The following is a 13,453-nucleotide window of genomic DNA, read 5'->3' on the forward strand; positions in this document are numbered from 1 at the left end:
TACAACTCCCAGCATGTTGCATAATATAGTAGTATAGCTTAGGTTATGTTGCAACATGTTGGGAGTTGTAGTTTTGAGTCGCTGTCTGAGTAAATATCTGAACTATTAAAATATAATGTTAATTAAACCGCACAGTGAATGGCGTAAATGTAAAAAAAAAAATACTATGAGAAAAAGAAATTATAAAAAGCGATCAAAAAGTACCATCTTAAACATTTAGTTCCACACCCCCTCAATGCAAGTCACTAGGGGCAGTGGCCGACCTCCGCAGCATGCACACAGTGTTCAGAACTAAATGTAGTAGGAGTACCCCTTTAAAGTAAACAGAAATGTTACCAAAAAAATTACCAAAAGTTATTATTGTAGTAAAATAATACAAAACCTATATAAATTGGGTATCGCTGTAATTATTTGGACTTCAGGAATTTAGATACCATGTCATTTGTACCGAAAAGTACCCTGCATAAAAATGGAAGCACCCAAAAATAATGTATTTATTTGCTTTTGTGGTAAAATGATCTCTGTACTTACTACCACTACCTACCTGCAATATCTACCTGCATTATACCTACCAATGCTATCTACATACCTACCAGCATTATCTACCTGCACTATTTAGGGCAAGAATTGGGAAATGTAATGGAAATCTGCAGAGCCGAACATGTTTTTCTGGCAGATTCTGTGAGGACGAGTCATGGTTGGAAGAATCTTCATGGCGGTCTGAGCAAGACAGAGAAAAAAAAAGAATAAGTGCGACTCCACAAAGACGATCCTGTGAGTCACTACATGTAACTGCACTGTAATCACTTATATGGTCTGCAGAGCCGGGGTCATCACTATGTGGTCACTGTATGGGGGATATTACTCGGTGTATATTGGTTTTATTCAGTATCAGTATGGCAGCATTATCCCATTACTATATGGTGGTGGTGGTAATGGAAGTGGTCATGCTGTAGTCCAATTATTTGTCCCTTGTATAGTGGTTATATTGAAGATACTGGTCTGTGTATAGTGGTTGTTATTCAGTATTAGTTGGTTTTATTCACAGGCTGTGGGGTGATGCACAATATTCTGTCTTGCCCAGGTGCTTCCAACTCACGCAACGTCTGCAATGGGGGGCGGGGCACCAAAATGCACCTTCGCCTGTGTAGACAAAAATCCTTGCACCGGCCCTGACTGGCCTTTAGACTTTACATGTCAGACAGGTGAAGTGTGCTTATTCAGGTGCTGCAGACACTTTCCACATTCTAAAATGAGCATGCTTATTCTGCTGCAGAAATGCCAAGGATTTTTTTTATTATTTTTAAATCCACAACAAAATCTGCATGAGGGAAGAAAAAAAATTCTAGTGCATCTGAATTTACCCTATGGCAATGTTTCCCAGCCAGTGTGCCTTCAACCACTGAACTACAACTCCTAGCATGTCCGGACAGCCAAAGACTGTGTGGGCACGCTGGGAGTTGTAGTTTTGCAACAGCTGGAGGCACACTGGCTGGTAAACACTGCCCTATGGTGCCATTATCTCATCTTAGTTCTGTTGTGCTCTTATAGAGGTTCACGGTAGCTATGGGCAGGGCCAGATTAAAGGGGTACTCCGGTGAAAACCTTTTTTCTTTTAAATCAACTGGTGGCAGAAAGTTAAACATATTTGTAAATTACTTCTATTAAAAAATCTTAATCCTTCCAGTACTTATTAGCTGCTGAATGCTACAGAGGAAATTCCTTTCTTTTTGGAACACGGATGACCTCACGAGCACAGTTCTCTCTGCTGACATCTCTGTCCATTTTAGCAACCATGCATAGCAGATGCATAGCAGATGTATGCTAAGGGCAGCATGGTGGCTCAGTGGTTAGCACTGCTGCCTTGCAGTGCTGGGGACTTGGGTTCAAATCCCACTAAGGACAACAATAAATAAAGCTTTATTATAATTATTATTATAATAACATCAGCAGAGAGAACTGTGGTCGTGATGTCATCAGAGAGCATTCCAAAAAGAAAATAATTTCCTATGTAGTATTCAGCAGCTAATAAGTACAGGAAGGATTAAGATTTTTTAATAGAAGTAATTTACAAATATTTTTAACTTTCTGCCACCAGTTGATTTAAAAGAAAAAAGGTTTTCACCGGAGTACCCCTTTAAGGCTGCCTAGAAGACGGAGCACTTCATTATGATGGGCCCACCCCCGACAGTTCCCCCACATTAGGTGCAGTATAGTTCTTCCCGCATTAGGTTGGCAGTATAGTTCCCCCACATTAGGTTGTAGTTCCCCCACATTAGGTTGGCAGTACACACCCGCACACTAGGTTGGCAGTACAGTCCCCGCACATTAGGTTGGCAGTACAGTTCTCCACACATTAGGTTGGCAGTACAGTTCTCCACACATTAGGTTTGCAGTACAGTTCCCCCACATTAGGTTGGCAGTACAGTTCCCCCACATTAGGTTGGCAGTACAGTTCCCCCACATTAGGTTGGCAGTACAGTTCCCCCACATTAGGTTGGCAGTACAGTTCCCCCACATTAGGTTGGCAGTACAGTTCCCCCACATTAGGTTGGCAGTACAGTTCCTCCACATTAGGTTGGCAGTACAGTTCCCCCACATTAGGTTGGCAGTACAGTTCCCCCACATTAGGTTGGCAGTACAGTTCCCCCCCACATTAGGTGCAGTATAGTTCCCCCACATTAGGTATAGTTCCCCCCACATTAGGTGCAGTACAGTTCCCCCCCCCCACATTAGGTGCAGTACAGTTCCCCCCCCCCCCCCCCACATTAGGTGCAGTACAGTTCCCCCCCCCCCCCCCCACATTAGGTGCAGTATAGCTCCCCCACATTAGGTGCAGTACAGTTCCCCCACATTAGGTGCAGTATAGTTCCCCCACATTAGGTGCAGTACAGTTCCCCCACATTAGGTACAGTTTGGTGCCCACATTAGGTGCAGTATGTTCCCCCACAGACATACAGCCTTCAGTCATATACAATGTATGGCTGGAGGCTGTATGCCTGTTTGCCTCAGTGTTCCGACCACCGCTCCTCCAGTCCGGGGAACCTGGGACCGGGGTCACGTTCTACTGCTATGGAAAGGAGGGAAGGCGCCTCATGTGCGGGATCAGTAGATCTTGCAGGTGGGGGTAGGGGAAGGTGATTCCCAAGCCGCTTACCGAAGTTGGTTGTGCGCCCACACACAACAAGGTTAAGAGCAGAAAAGATATGAAAGAAGGTCCACTGCAGCCCTCCTGGGTAAGAGTAGAATCAAAAGCGAATGACCAGGGAGTCAGGAGTTTGTCTGGCGCAGAGAGGAACCATCAGACAGCCAAGTAAAATCAATGGATTTATTAGATGCAACGCGTTTCGCTGCGCATGATGCCTGATGAAGCTGCGCATGTGCAGCGAAACGCGTTGCATCTAATAAATCCATTGATTTTACTTGGCTGTCTGATGGTTCCTCTCTGCGCCAGACAAACTCCTGACTCCCTGGTCATTCGCTTTTGGTTCTACTGCTATGGGAACACTGAAGACAACGTGCCACTGGTGGCCTCACTGCTCCGCTTTTCTCTAATGGGCGCACGCACGGGACGTCAGTGACGTCCCTGCATTCACTATCTCCCGGCGGCCCCTGCGTTTTTAAAGTTAATGCGGGGGCCGCCGCAGAGAGGTAACTGCCGGGACATCCTTGTGTCCTGAAAAGATTTTTCAGGACACAGGGATGTCCCAAATGTGACGGGGCCCACTGCGGGCCCGGAGCAGTTGCTCCATGATTAACAATCATGATCCGGCCCTGGCTATGGGACCAATCTAGGTGTCATATCTGTGCTGCCTGTGGTCAGCTCCTCTGTTTTTACTGCCTCCTCCTACAGATGTGACTGATCACATGATCTTCACATTATCAAAGGTCCTTTCACTCCTTCTACAGCACAGCCTGATTCCTCCCATGCATGTGACTGATCACATGACTGACATCATTAAAGGTCTTTTAGCCTACTGGGATTCAGCATCTACTGATAAGTTAGTGATTGATAATTGTGACTTATGTTTATTTTTTTTGTCCTATATAATGTGTATATAGTAAAGGGTTTTATTTTTTGTTAGTATTGTAATATAGATATATATTATATACAGTGTATCTTTATGGTGTGTAATATATACATACAGTCATGGTCGTAAATGTTGGCACCCCTGAAATTTCCCAGTATTTCTCACAGAAAAGGATTGCAGTAACACATGTTTTGCTATACACATGTTTATTCCCTTTGTGTGTATTGGAACTAAAACCAAAAAAGGGAGGAAAAAAAGCTAATTGGACATAATGTCACATCAAACTCCAAAAATGGGCTGCACAAAATTATTGGAACCCTTTCAAAAAAAAAGATTGTTTTAAGCATGTGATGATCCTTTAAACTCACCTGGGGTAAGTAACAGGTGTGGGCAATATAAAAATCACACCTGAAAGCAGATAAAAAGGAGAGAAGTTCACTTAGTATTTGCATTGTGTGTCTGTGTGTTCCACACTAAGCATGGACAACAGAAAGAGGAGAAGAGAACTGTCTGAGGACTTAAGAACCAAAATTGTGGAAAAATATCAACAATCTCAAGGTTACAAGTCCATCTCCAGAGATCTAGATTTGCCTTTGTCCACAGTGCGCAACATTATCAAGAAGTTTGCAACCCATGGCACTGCAGCTAATCTCCCTGGGCATGGACGGAAGAGAAAAACTGATGAAAGGTGTCAACGCAGGATAGTCAGGATGGTGAATAAGCAGCCCCAAACAAGTTCCAAAGAGATTCAAGCTGTCCTGCAGGCTCAGGGAGCATCAGTGTCAGCGTGAAGTATCCGTCAACATTTAAATGAAATGAAACGCTATGGCAGGAGACCCAGGAGGACCCCACTGCTGACATAAAAAAGCAAGACTACATTTTGCCAAAGTGAACTTGAGTAACCAAAATCCTTCTGGGAAAATGTCTTGTGGACAGATGAGACCAAGATAGAGCTTTTTAGTAAAGCGCATCATTCTACTGTTTACCGAAAATGGAATGAGGCCTAGAAAGAAAAGAACACCGTACCTACAGTGAAATGTGGTGGTTCAATGATGTTTTGGGGTTGTTTTGCTGCCTCTGGCACTGGGTGCCTTGAATGTGTACAAGGCATCATGAAATCTGAGGATTACCAACGGATTTTGGGTCGCACTGTACAGCCCAGTGTCAGAAAGCTGGGTTTGTGATCTTGGGTCTTCCAGCAGGACAATGACCCCAAACATACGTCAAAAAGCACCCAGAAATGGATGGCAACAAAGCGCTGGAGAGTTCTGAAGTGGCAGCAATGAGTCCAGATGTAAATCCCATTGAACACCTGTGGAGAGATCTTAAAATTGCTGTTGGGAAAAGGTGCCCTTCCAATAAGAGAGACCTGGAGCAGTTTGCAAAGGAAGAGTGGTCCAGCATTCCGGCTGAGAGGTGTAAGAAGCTTATTGATGGTTATAGGAAGCGACTGATCTCAGTTATTTTTTCCCAAGGGTGTGCAACCAAATATTAAGTGAAGGGTGCCAATAATTTTGTCCAGCCCATTTTTGGAGTTTGGTGTGACATTATGTCCAATTTGCTTTTTTTCCTCCCTTTTTTGGTTTAGTTCCAATACACACAAAGGGAATAAACGTGTGTATAGCAAAACATGTGTTACTGCAATCCTTTTCTGTGAGAAATACCTAATTTTCTAGAAAAGTTTCAGGGGTGCCAACATTTATGGCCATATTTATCTAGCTATTGATATTTAATAGGTATATTCAATATATATAATATACAAATATGATATATATAGAATGCCATCTACAAGATGAGGAATAGGTATCTAATCACAAGAATGAGGGTCCCTTGTCTCCCGTGTGAATGGTGAATAAAGCGGCAGCGCTTACTCTATGGGACTCTTAAATAAAGGAGAGCATTGTACCCCATGTTAAACTACACTGCTCAAAAAAATTAAGGGAACACTTAAACAACACAATGTATCTCTAAGTCAATGACACTTCTGTGAAATCACACTGTCCACTCAGGAAGCAACGCTGATTGACAATCAATTTCACATGCTGTTGTGCAAATGGAACAGACAACAGGTGGAAATTATAGGCAATTAGCAAGACAACCCCAATAAAGGAGTGGTTCTGCAGGTGGTGACCACAGACCACTCCCGGATCGGCCTTTCAGCCATGCTACAGGTACTGTATGGGGCTGCACCGCAGCACAGATACTAATACATACTGGCTTTTGCCTCACCAAGGCCAGGAACCTTGGTGACACATACAGTACTTCCAGGGCCAAACCTTTCACCTTATCACACTACCTAGAGGTTGTCCTGCAATGGAACTTTGCCTTGTGGGCGTACAAAGTACTGAGCATATTGGTCACGTATATTTAAGACCTCTCTGGTTGATCGGGCTGAAACATTTTCTAAACTGTCCAGCTGGGATTCAATATCATTTGGGTCAGTGTTGATTGGTTCCAAATTTGCTACAAAATTGTGCAAGACAACACATGCTTTCACAATGTTGTCAATGTTATCTGGAGCCAGTTGAATGGTTGTGTTGAGAATGCGCCATTTTGCGTCGGTATAAGAAATGCGCACTCCACAAAACGTTGTGTCCTGGTAAGCCTGTAATTGAAGATTTTCCTTGTTGGGTTCAGTCTGTGAGCCATATGGTTTTATAAAATTTTGGCACATGAGGAAGGCTTCATCTCCCACCAACACAAAAGGCATCGATAGTCCCTCTGTTCCTGAGAGTTCTCGAGGAGCAGGTATATTAAATCTCCCCTGGTACAACCATTTCCCCATACTGGACTCTTTGAAGACTTTGGAGTCATTTGTACGGCCATATGCCCCAATGTCAACTGCCGCTAACTGATACTGGGCATCAGCTATTGCCATCAATATGACAGAATTTTTTTAAATAATTATAAAAACTTGATCCACTGTGGGAAGGCTTCCTGAATGCGAATATGTTTCCCATCCACTGCTCCTATACAATTTGGGAAGTTTGCCACCTTATTGAATTTTGCAGCTATTGACAACTACTGGTAACAGGTGGGATGTGGTATATAATGTGGTTTCAGCTTTACCCATAAAATCTGACACGTCTCCTTGACAATGCAGCAAATAGTCGACTTGCCAAGATGATACTGGTAATGCAGGGAGCTAAAACTTTCCCCAGTGGCAAGGTATCTGTGTAGAAACAACGGGTGCAAAGACTTTCTCATTTGCCAACCACCCACCCTATACATAAAAAGAAAATGTATAAAGAAAAACATGCTTATAGGAATATTGGTACATTTGCCCATAGCAACAACACAGATTGCTTGTTGTATTTATCAAAGTCTTCTTTTTTTTTTTGTAATGAGCAATCAGATTGGTTGTTATGGGCAACTGCACCACTCTTCTTCTATATAAGTCTATATAAGGTGATATCTTACCTTAGGGTTACCGCTAGTCTTTCCCTTGCAGACACATATCTTCGAAATCCAGTATCCAGACGATGAATGTCAGCTCCAACTAGCTGTAGCAGCTGTTCAAAACTTTCAGCAGACATTCAAAAATAGTCTTGAAACTTCTCCGGATATCTGCAAAGCACGGTATACAGGCTGTGAAAAGCCCCATGCTTCTCACCAACAAGGTTTACTGGATGTACCCAATAACGTCGCTGCTGAGACTTTTTAAGGGGTTATCCAGGAGAAAACATTTTTATATCTCAACTGGCTCCAGAAAGTTAAACAGATTTGTAAATTACTTCTATTAAAAAATCGTAATCCTTCCAATAATTATCAGCTGCTGAAGTTAAGTTGTTCTTTTCTGTCTAGCAACGTTGCTCTCTGCTTGTCTTGGGAAATGCTATGGGGATTTGCTTCTACTCTGAAGTCTTACCTGGCTTACAGAACTGCTGTGGGGCTGTGGTAAGCATTTTAAAATGGTCGCAAATAAGTTTAAAAAAAAAAAATCTCAACTGAGACTTTTTTGTTTTGCTTATGGTGCTCCAAATGTATCAATCCCTGTGATAGTAGGATAAATATGTAGCACATAAGCAAAACTAAAGCAAAAAATAAATTAAAAAAATGCCTGGTAAATGTCCCCCATAGTGTCCAGGCTGTTTATTAACTACCGATTCTGGGGACCCCTAGCCCCACTATCACCAAAACAATCATGTACATACATGGAGTAAAAGCTGAATTGCCAGATGGAAGCACAGGATTAAGAGGTAAAGAGACTGGACAGGACATTGCAAATAATACCATAAGGAGAAAAAATGAGACAAGCTAAAATAAAGAATTTGGCAGGCTATCTTAAAGGGGTCCTCCACCCCTAGACATCTTATCCCCTATCCGAAAGGATAGGGGATAAGATGTCTTATCGCAGGGGTCCCGCCACTGGGAACCCTCGCGGTTTCTCCTGTAGCACCCCCTGTCATCTGGTGCACGGAGCGAGCTTCACTCTGTGCCTGATGACTGGTGATGCAGAGGCCGGAGGATTGTGACATCACAGCCCCGCCCCCTTTATGCAAGTCTATTGGAGGGGCGTGGTGGCTGTCACGCCCCCTCCTTATAGACTTGCATTAAGGCGGCGGGGCGTGACATCACAATCCTCTGGCCCCCTACATCGCCAGTCATCAGGCACGGAGTGAAGCTCGCTCCGTGCACCAGATGACAGGGGGTGCTACAGGAGAGATCGCGGGGGTTCCCAGTGGCGGGACCCCCGCGATCAAACATCTTATCCCCTATGGTTTGAAAAGGGGATAAGATGTCTAGGGGCGGAGTACCCCTTTAAGGAGACTTTCACTTATGTAACTCTGCTCCTCCAAAACCATCTGTAGTCTATGCCATAGAATTTGGTGGAAGTGATTTCTGTGCAACTTGCAGCAAAATAAAGAGCTGACTGAATGATATACAGTCAAACCTCTTCAAATGACCAGCTTTTTAACCACTTGCCGACAACTCGTAGGCCGCCTGGATGATTGGCAATTAACTCTGCACAGCCGGGCTCTCCCAAGAGAAGGCAGGGATGGCGTATTATCATCCCTGCCTTCTCAATAGCTGTGTACACTGCGCTCAATGAGCACTCTGTATACAGCTTTGCAAGAAGCAATACTGCTTCAGTCCAGACGATCGATCATGTGACCTACAGGAGCTGCTGGATTTTATAAGACCCAGATTAACTCTGCTGACAACCTCAGGGAGCATTATTTCATCTGTAACTGTGGTTAATATGTCAGTGCCAGTTAGAGGGGAAATCAGCAACAATGAAAATTTTATTTAGTGAGAAGGAAATTAAAAGTAAAAAAAAAAATGTAACAGAGAGGGGACACAGTTTAAACGTTATTTTAGCATACTTTTGTGCTAATAAAAAAATAAGAATAAAACCGAAAATATTTAATTTCCATTTATTTTTTTTGTCTATTAAAGCTAAAATTTACTTGAAAATTACAAAGTGAAGTCTTGATGTATGACAGAATAATGGACACAAAGAGGGGCATTTACTAATCTTTTACTATGTAGTCTGGTTTTTACCCTGTTTTTTTCTACTTCATTTTTGACTGTGCGACAAATTTACTAAATTGTTGCACGGCATTAATAAATTTGGCACACATAGGCAAAAGTGGGAAATTTACTTCATGTAGTAGAAAAAATAGTCTGTTCCTCTTTCCTGCTGTCCGAATAGGTTTGGCTGCTAGGTTTCCTTCTGGATCTTTTGTTTTTGAGTTTTTTTTTTTTTTTTTTTAGCTTTTTCACCACATCTAAATAATTCAATAACTAAATTGTAGTCATGGCTCAGAAGTGGTAAACGGCGGTTAGTGTGTGTGTGTGTTTATTACATTTTTTTAACAGTTTTTTTCTCCCTAAATGTACTTACACTTTTTTTTTTTTTGTTACTTCTACAGATCCGTGTATCCTGTGGACTCCTTCGGATTCGGGGGACTACTTCGACGACCAGCGTTTTTCTTTGCTTTATGTTAATAAAATGGTTAACGAGGGCTTGTGGGGGAGTGTTTTTGTAATAATTTTTTTTTTAAACCTGTTGTGTTTTTTTTTTTTTTTACTTTACTAGACAGGCTTAGTAGTGGAAGCTGTCTTATAGACTGAGTCCATTACTAAGCCGGGCTTAGCGTTAGCCACAAAAACAGCTAGCGCTAACCCCCAATTATTACCCCGGTACCCAACACCACAGGGGTGCCTGGAAGAGCCGGTACCAACAGGCCCGGAGCGTCAAAAATGGTGCTCCTGGGCCTAGGCGGTAACAGGCTGGCATTATTTAGACTGGGGAGGGCCAGTAACAATGGTCCTCGCCCACCCTGGTAACGTCAGGCTGTTACTGTTTGGTTGGTATTTGGCTGAGAATAAAAATAGGGGGACCCTATGCGTTTTTTTAATATATTTAATTATTTATTTAAAAAAAAAACCCGCATAGGGTCCCCCCTATTTTCATTCTCAGCCAAATACCAACCAAACAGTAACAGCCTGACGTTACCAGGGTGGGCGAGGACCATTGTTACTGGCCCTCCCCAGCCTAAATAACGCCAGCCTGTTACCGCCTAGGCCCAGGAGCGCCATTTTTGATGCTCCAGGCCTGTTGGTCCCGGCTCTTCCCGGCACCCCTGTGGCGTTGGGTACCGGGGTAATAATAGGGGGTTAGCGCTAGCTGTTTTGATGGCTAACGCTAAGCCCAGGTTAGTAATGGACTCCGTCTATAAGACAGCTTCCACTACTAAGCATGTCTAGTAAAGTAAGGAAAAAACACAACAGGTTTTAAAAAAATGTTATTACAAAAAACACTCCCCCACAAGCCCTCGTTAACCATTTTATTAAAATCAAACAAAGAAAAACGCTGGTCATCGAAGTAGTCCACCGAATCCGAAGGAGTCCACAGGATACACAGATATGAAATGAGAAGAAAAAAAAATGGGTTAGTACATTTATTATCACCTGCTCACACATCTCCCGCCCCGCACGACTACAACTGCCAGCATGCCCTTACAGTAAGGACATGCTGGGAGTTGTAGTTGTGTGGTGCAGGAGATGTGTGGGCAAGTGACAAGCTTGTCCCCTTCCCCCAGCTGCAGGACTACAACTCCCAGCATGCCCTTACAGTAAGGTGGGGCAGAGGCCGGGCACAGTGTTTCCCAACCTGGGACTTGTAGTTTTACAACATCTGGAGGCACCCTGGTTGGGAGACACTGTTTTAGGCCAGTGTTTCCCAACCAGGGTGCCTCCAGATGTTGCAAAACTACAAGTCCCAGCATGCCTGGACAGCCAAAGGCAGTCTAGGCATGCTGGGAGTTGTAGTCTTGCAACATCTGGAGGCACCCTGGTTGGGAAACACTGTTTTAGGCCAGTGTTTCCCAACCAGGTTGCCTCCAGATGTTGCAAAACTACAAGTCCCAGCATGCCTGGACAGTCAAAGGCTGTCTAGGCATGCTGGGAGTTGTAGTCTTGCAACATCTGGAGGCAACCTGGTTGGGAAACACTAGCCTAAAACAGTGTTTCCCAACCAGGGTGCCTCCAGATGTTGCAAGACTACAACTCCCAGCATGCCTAGACAGCCTTTGGCTGTCCAGGCATGCTGGGAGTTGTAGTCTTGCAACATCTGGAGGCACCCTGGTTGGGAAACACTGTCCTAAAACAGTGTTTCCCAACCAGGGTGCCTCCAGATGTTGCAAAACTACAACTCCCAGCATGCCTGGACAGCCAAAGGCTGTCCAGGCATGCTGGGAGTTGTAGTCTTGCAACATCTGGAGACACCCTGGTTGGTAAGCTTGGGCAACTTACCGGCTTCCGTATGATACAGCGCTGCACGACACTGCCGCGCGATGATCTCCGTCAGCGATCGTCGCTGGAGCCTCGGAAGAGTAAGTGAACGTCTTCGCCGGTCCCCTTCAGCTGTTCAGTTTTGCAACAGCTGGAGGACTACAGTTTACAGACCACAAACCAGTGGTCTGCAAACTGTGGCCCTCCAGCTGTTGCAAAAATACAACTCCCAGCGTGCCTGGACAGCCAATGGCTGTCCAGGAATGCTGGGAGTTGTAGTCTTGCAACATCTGGAGGCACCCTGGTTAGGAAACACTGTTTTAGGCCAGTGTTTCCCAACAAGGGTGCCTCCAGCTGTTGCAAAACTACAACTCCCAGCATGCCTAGACAGCCAAAGGGTGTCCAGGCATGCTGGGAGTTGTAGTCTTGCAACATTTGGAGGCACCCTGGTTGGGAAGCTTGGGCAACTTACCGGCTTCCGTATGATCCAGCGCTGCACGACACTGCTGCGCGATGATCTCCGTCAGCGATCGTCGCTGGAGCCTCGGAAGGGTAAGTGAACGTCTTCGCCGGTCCCCTTCAGCTGTTCAGTTTTGCAACAGCTGGAGGACTACAGTTTACAGACCACAAACCAGTGGTCTGCAAACTGTGGCCCTCCAGCTGTTGCAAAAATACAACTCCCAGCGTGCCTGGACAGCCAATGGCTGTCCAGGAATGCTGGGAGTTGTAGTCTTGCAACATCTGGAGGCACCCTGGTTAGGAAACACTGTTTTAGGCCAGTGTTTCCCAACAAGGGTGCCTCCAGCTGTTGCAAAACTACAACTCCCAGCATGCCTAGACAGCCAAAGGGTGTCCAGACATGCTGGGAGTTGTAGTCTTGCAACATTTGGAGGCACCCTGGTTGGGAAGCTTGGGCAACTTACCGGCTTTCGTAGGATCCAGCGCTGCACGACACTGCCGCGCGACACTGCCACGCGACGATCTCCGTCAGCGATCGTCGCTGGAGCCTCGGAAGGGTAAGTGAAGGTCTTCGCCGGTCCTCTTCAGCTGTTTAGTTTTGCAACAGCTGGAGGACTACAGTTTACAGACCACACACCAGTGGTCTGCAAACTGTGGCCCTCCAGCTGTTGCAAAACTACAACACCCAGCATGCCTGGACAGCCAAAGCCTTTGGCTCTCAGGGCAGGAGCCCAGGCTGAGATTACAGTGCAGCCGCCCGGGCTCCTCATACGGCCTCCCCGCTACCCCCCCCCCTTGTCTCCCGCCAGCGCCGCTCAGCTCCCGTTGCTACAAGACTACAACTCCCAGCGTGTCCTCACTGTAAGGGCATGCTGGGACTTGTAGTCTTGCAACAGCAGACAGATGGGAGTTGTGTGGCGCTGGCAGGTGAGAGGGGGGGGGGGTGTGTAAATCACTGCAGTGTCCCGTTAGCGCAGTGAGGGTAGCGGGGAGAAAGTATGTCGGAGCCCGGGCGGCAGTAGCTTTTCCTGCTCCATGTTGGAGCTGGAGTAAATTTTGTCATTTTTTACGGCCGTTGCAACAGTTTATTGCGCAACTGCGACTGTCTCAGTTAATAAATTCCTGACCACTGCAAGTAAAAACTGTAAACTAGCGTAAATTAAGCGGGAAAAAAAGATTGACTTTCTAGCTCTTGCTGGAGAAAGTCGCACAAAAAATAGGGT

General features: G+C 45.0%; 1 protein-coding gene across 1 annotated transcript in view; it reads left to right on the forward strand.

Moving 5' to 3' along the window:
- The window catches only part of LOC130283197 (oocyte zinc finger protein XlCOF7.1-like), a 105,314-nt gene that overhangs the window by 78,374 nt on the left and 13,487 nt on the right, over positions 1 to 13,453 (forward strand). The gene's annotated exons all lie outside the window — the stretch shown is intronic.

Source organism: Hyla sarda, chromosome 7 (assembly GCF_029499605.1).
Source record: "Hyla sarda isolate aHylSar1 chromosome 7, aHylSar1.hap1, whole genome shotgun sequence".
Taxonomy (NCBI): Eukaryota; Metazoa; Chordata; class Amphibia; order Anura; family Hylidae; genus Hyla; species Hyla sarda.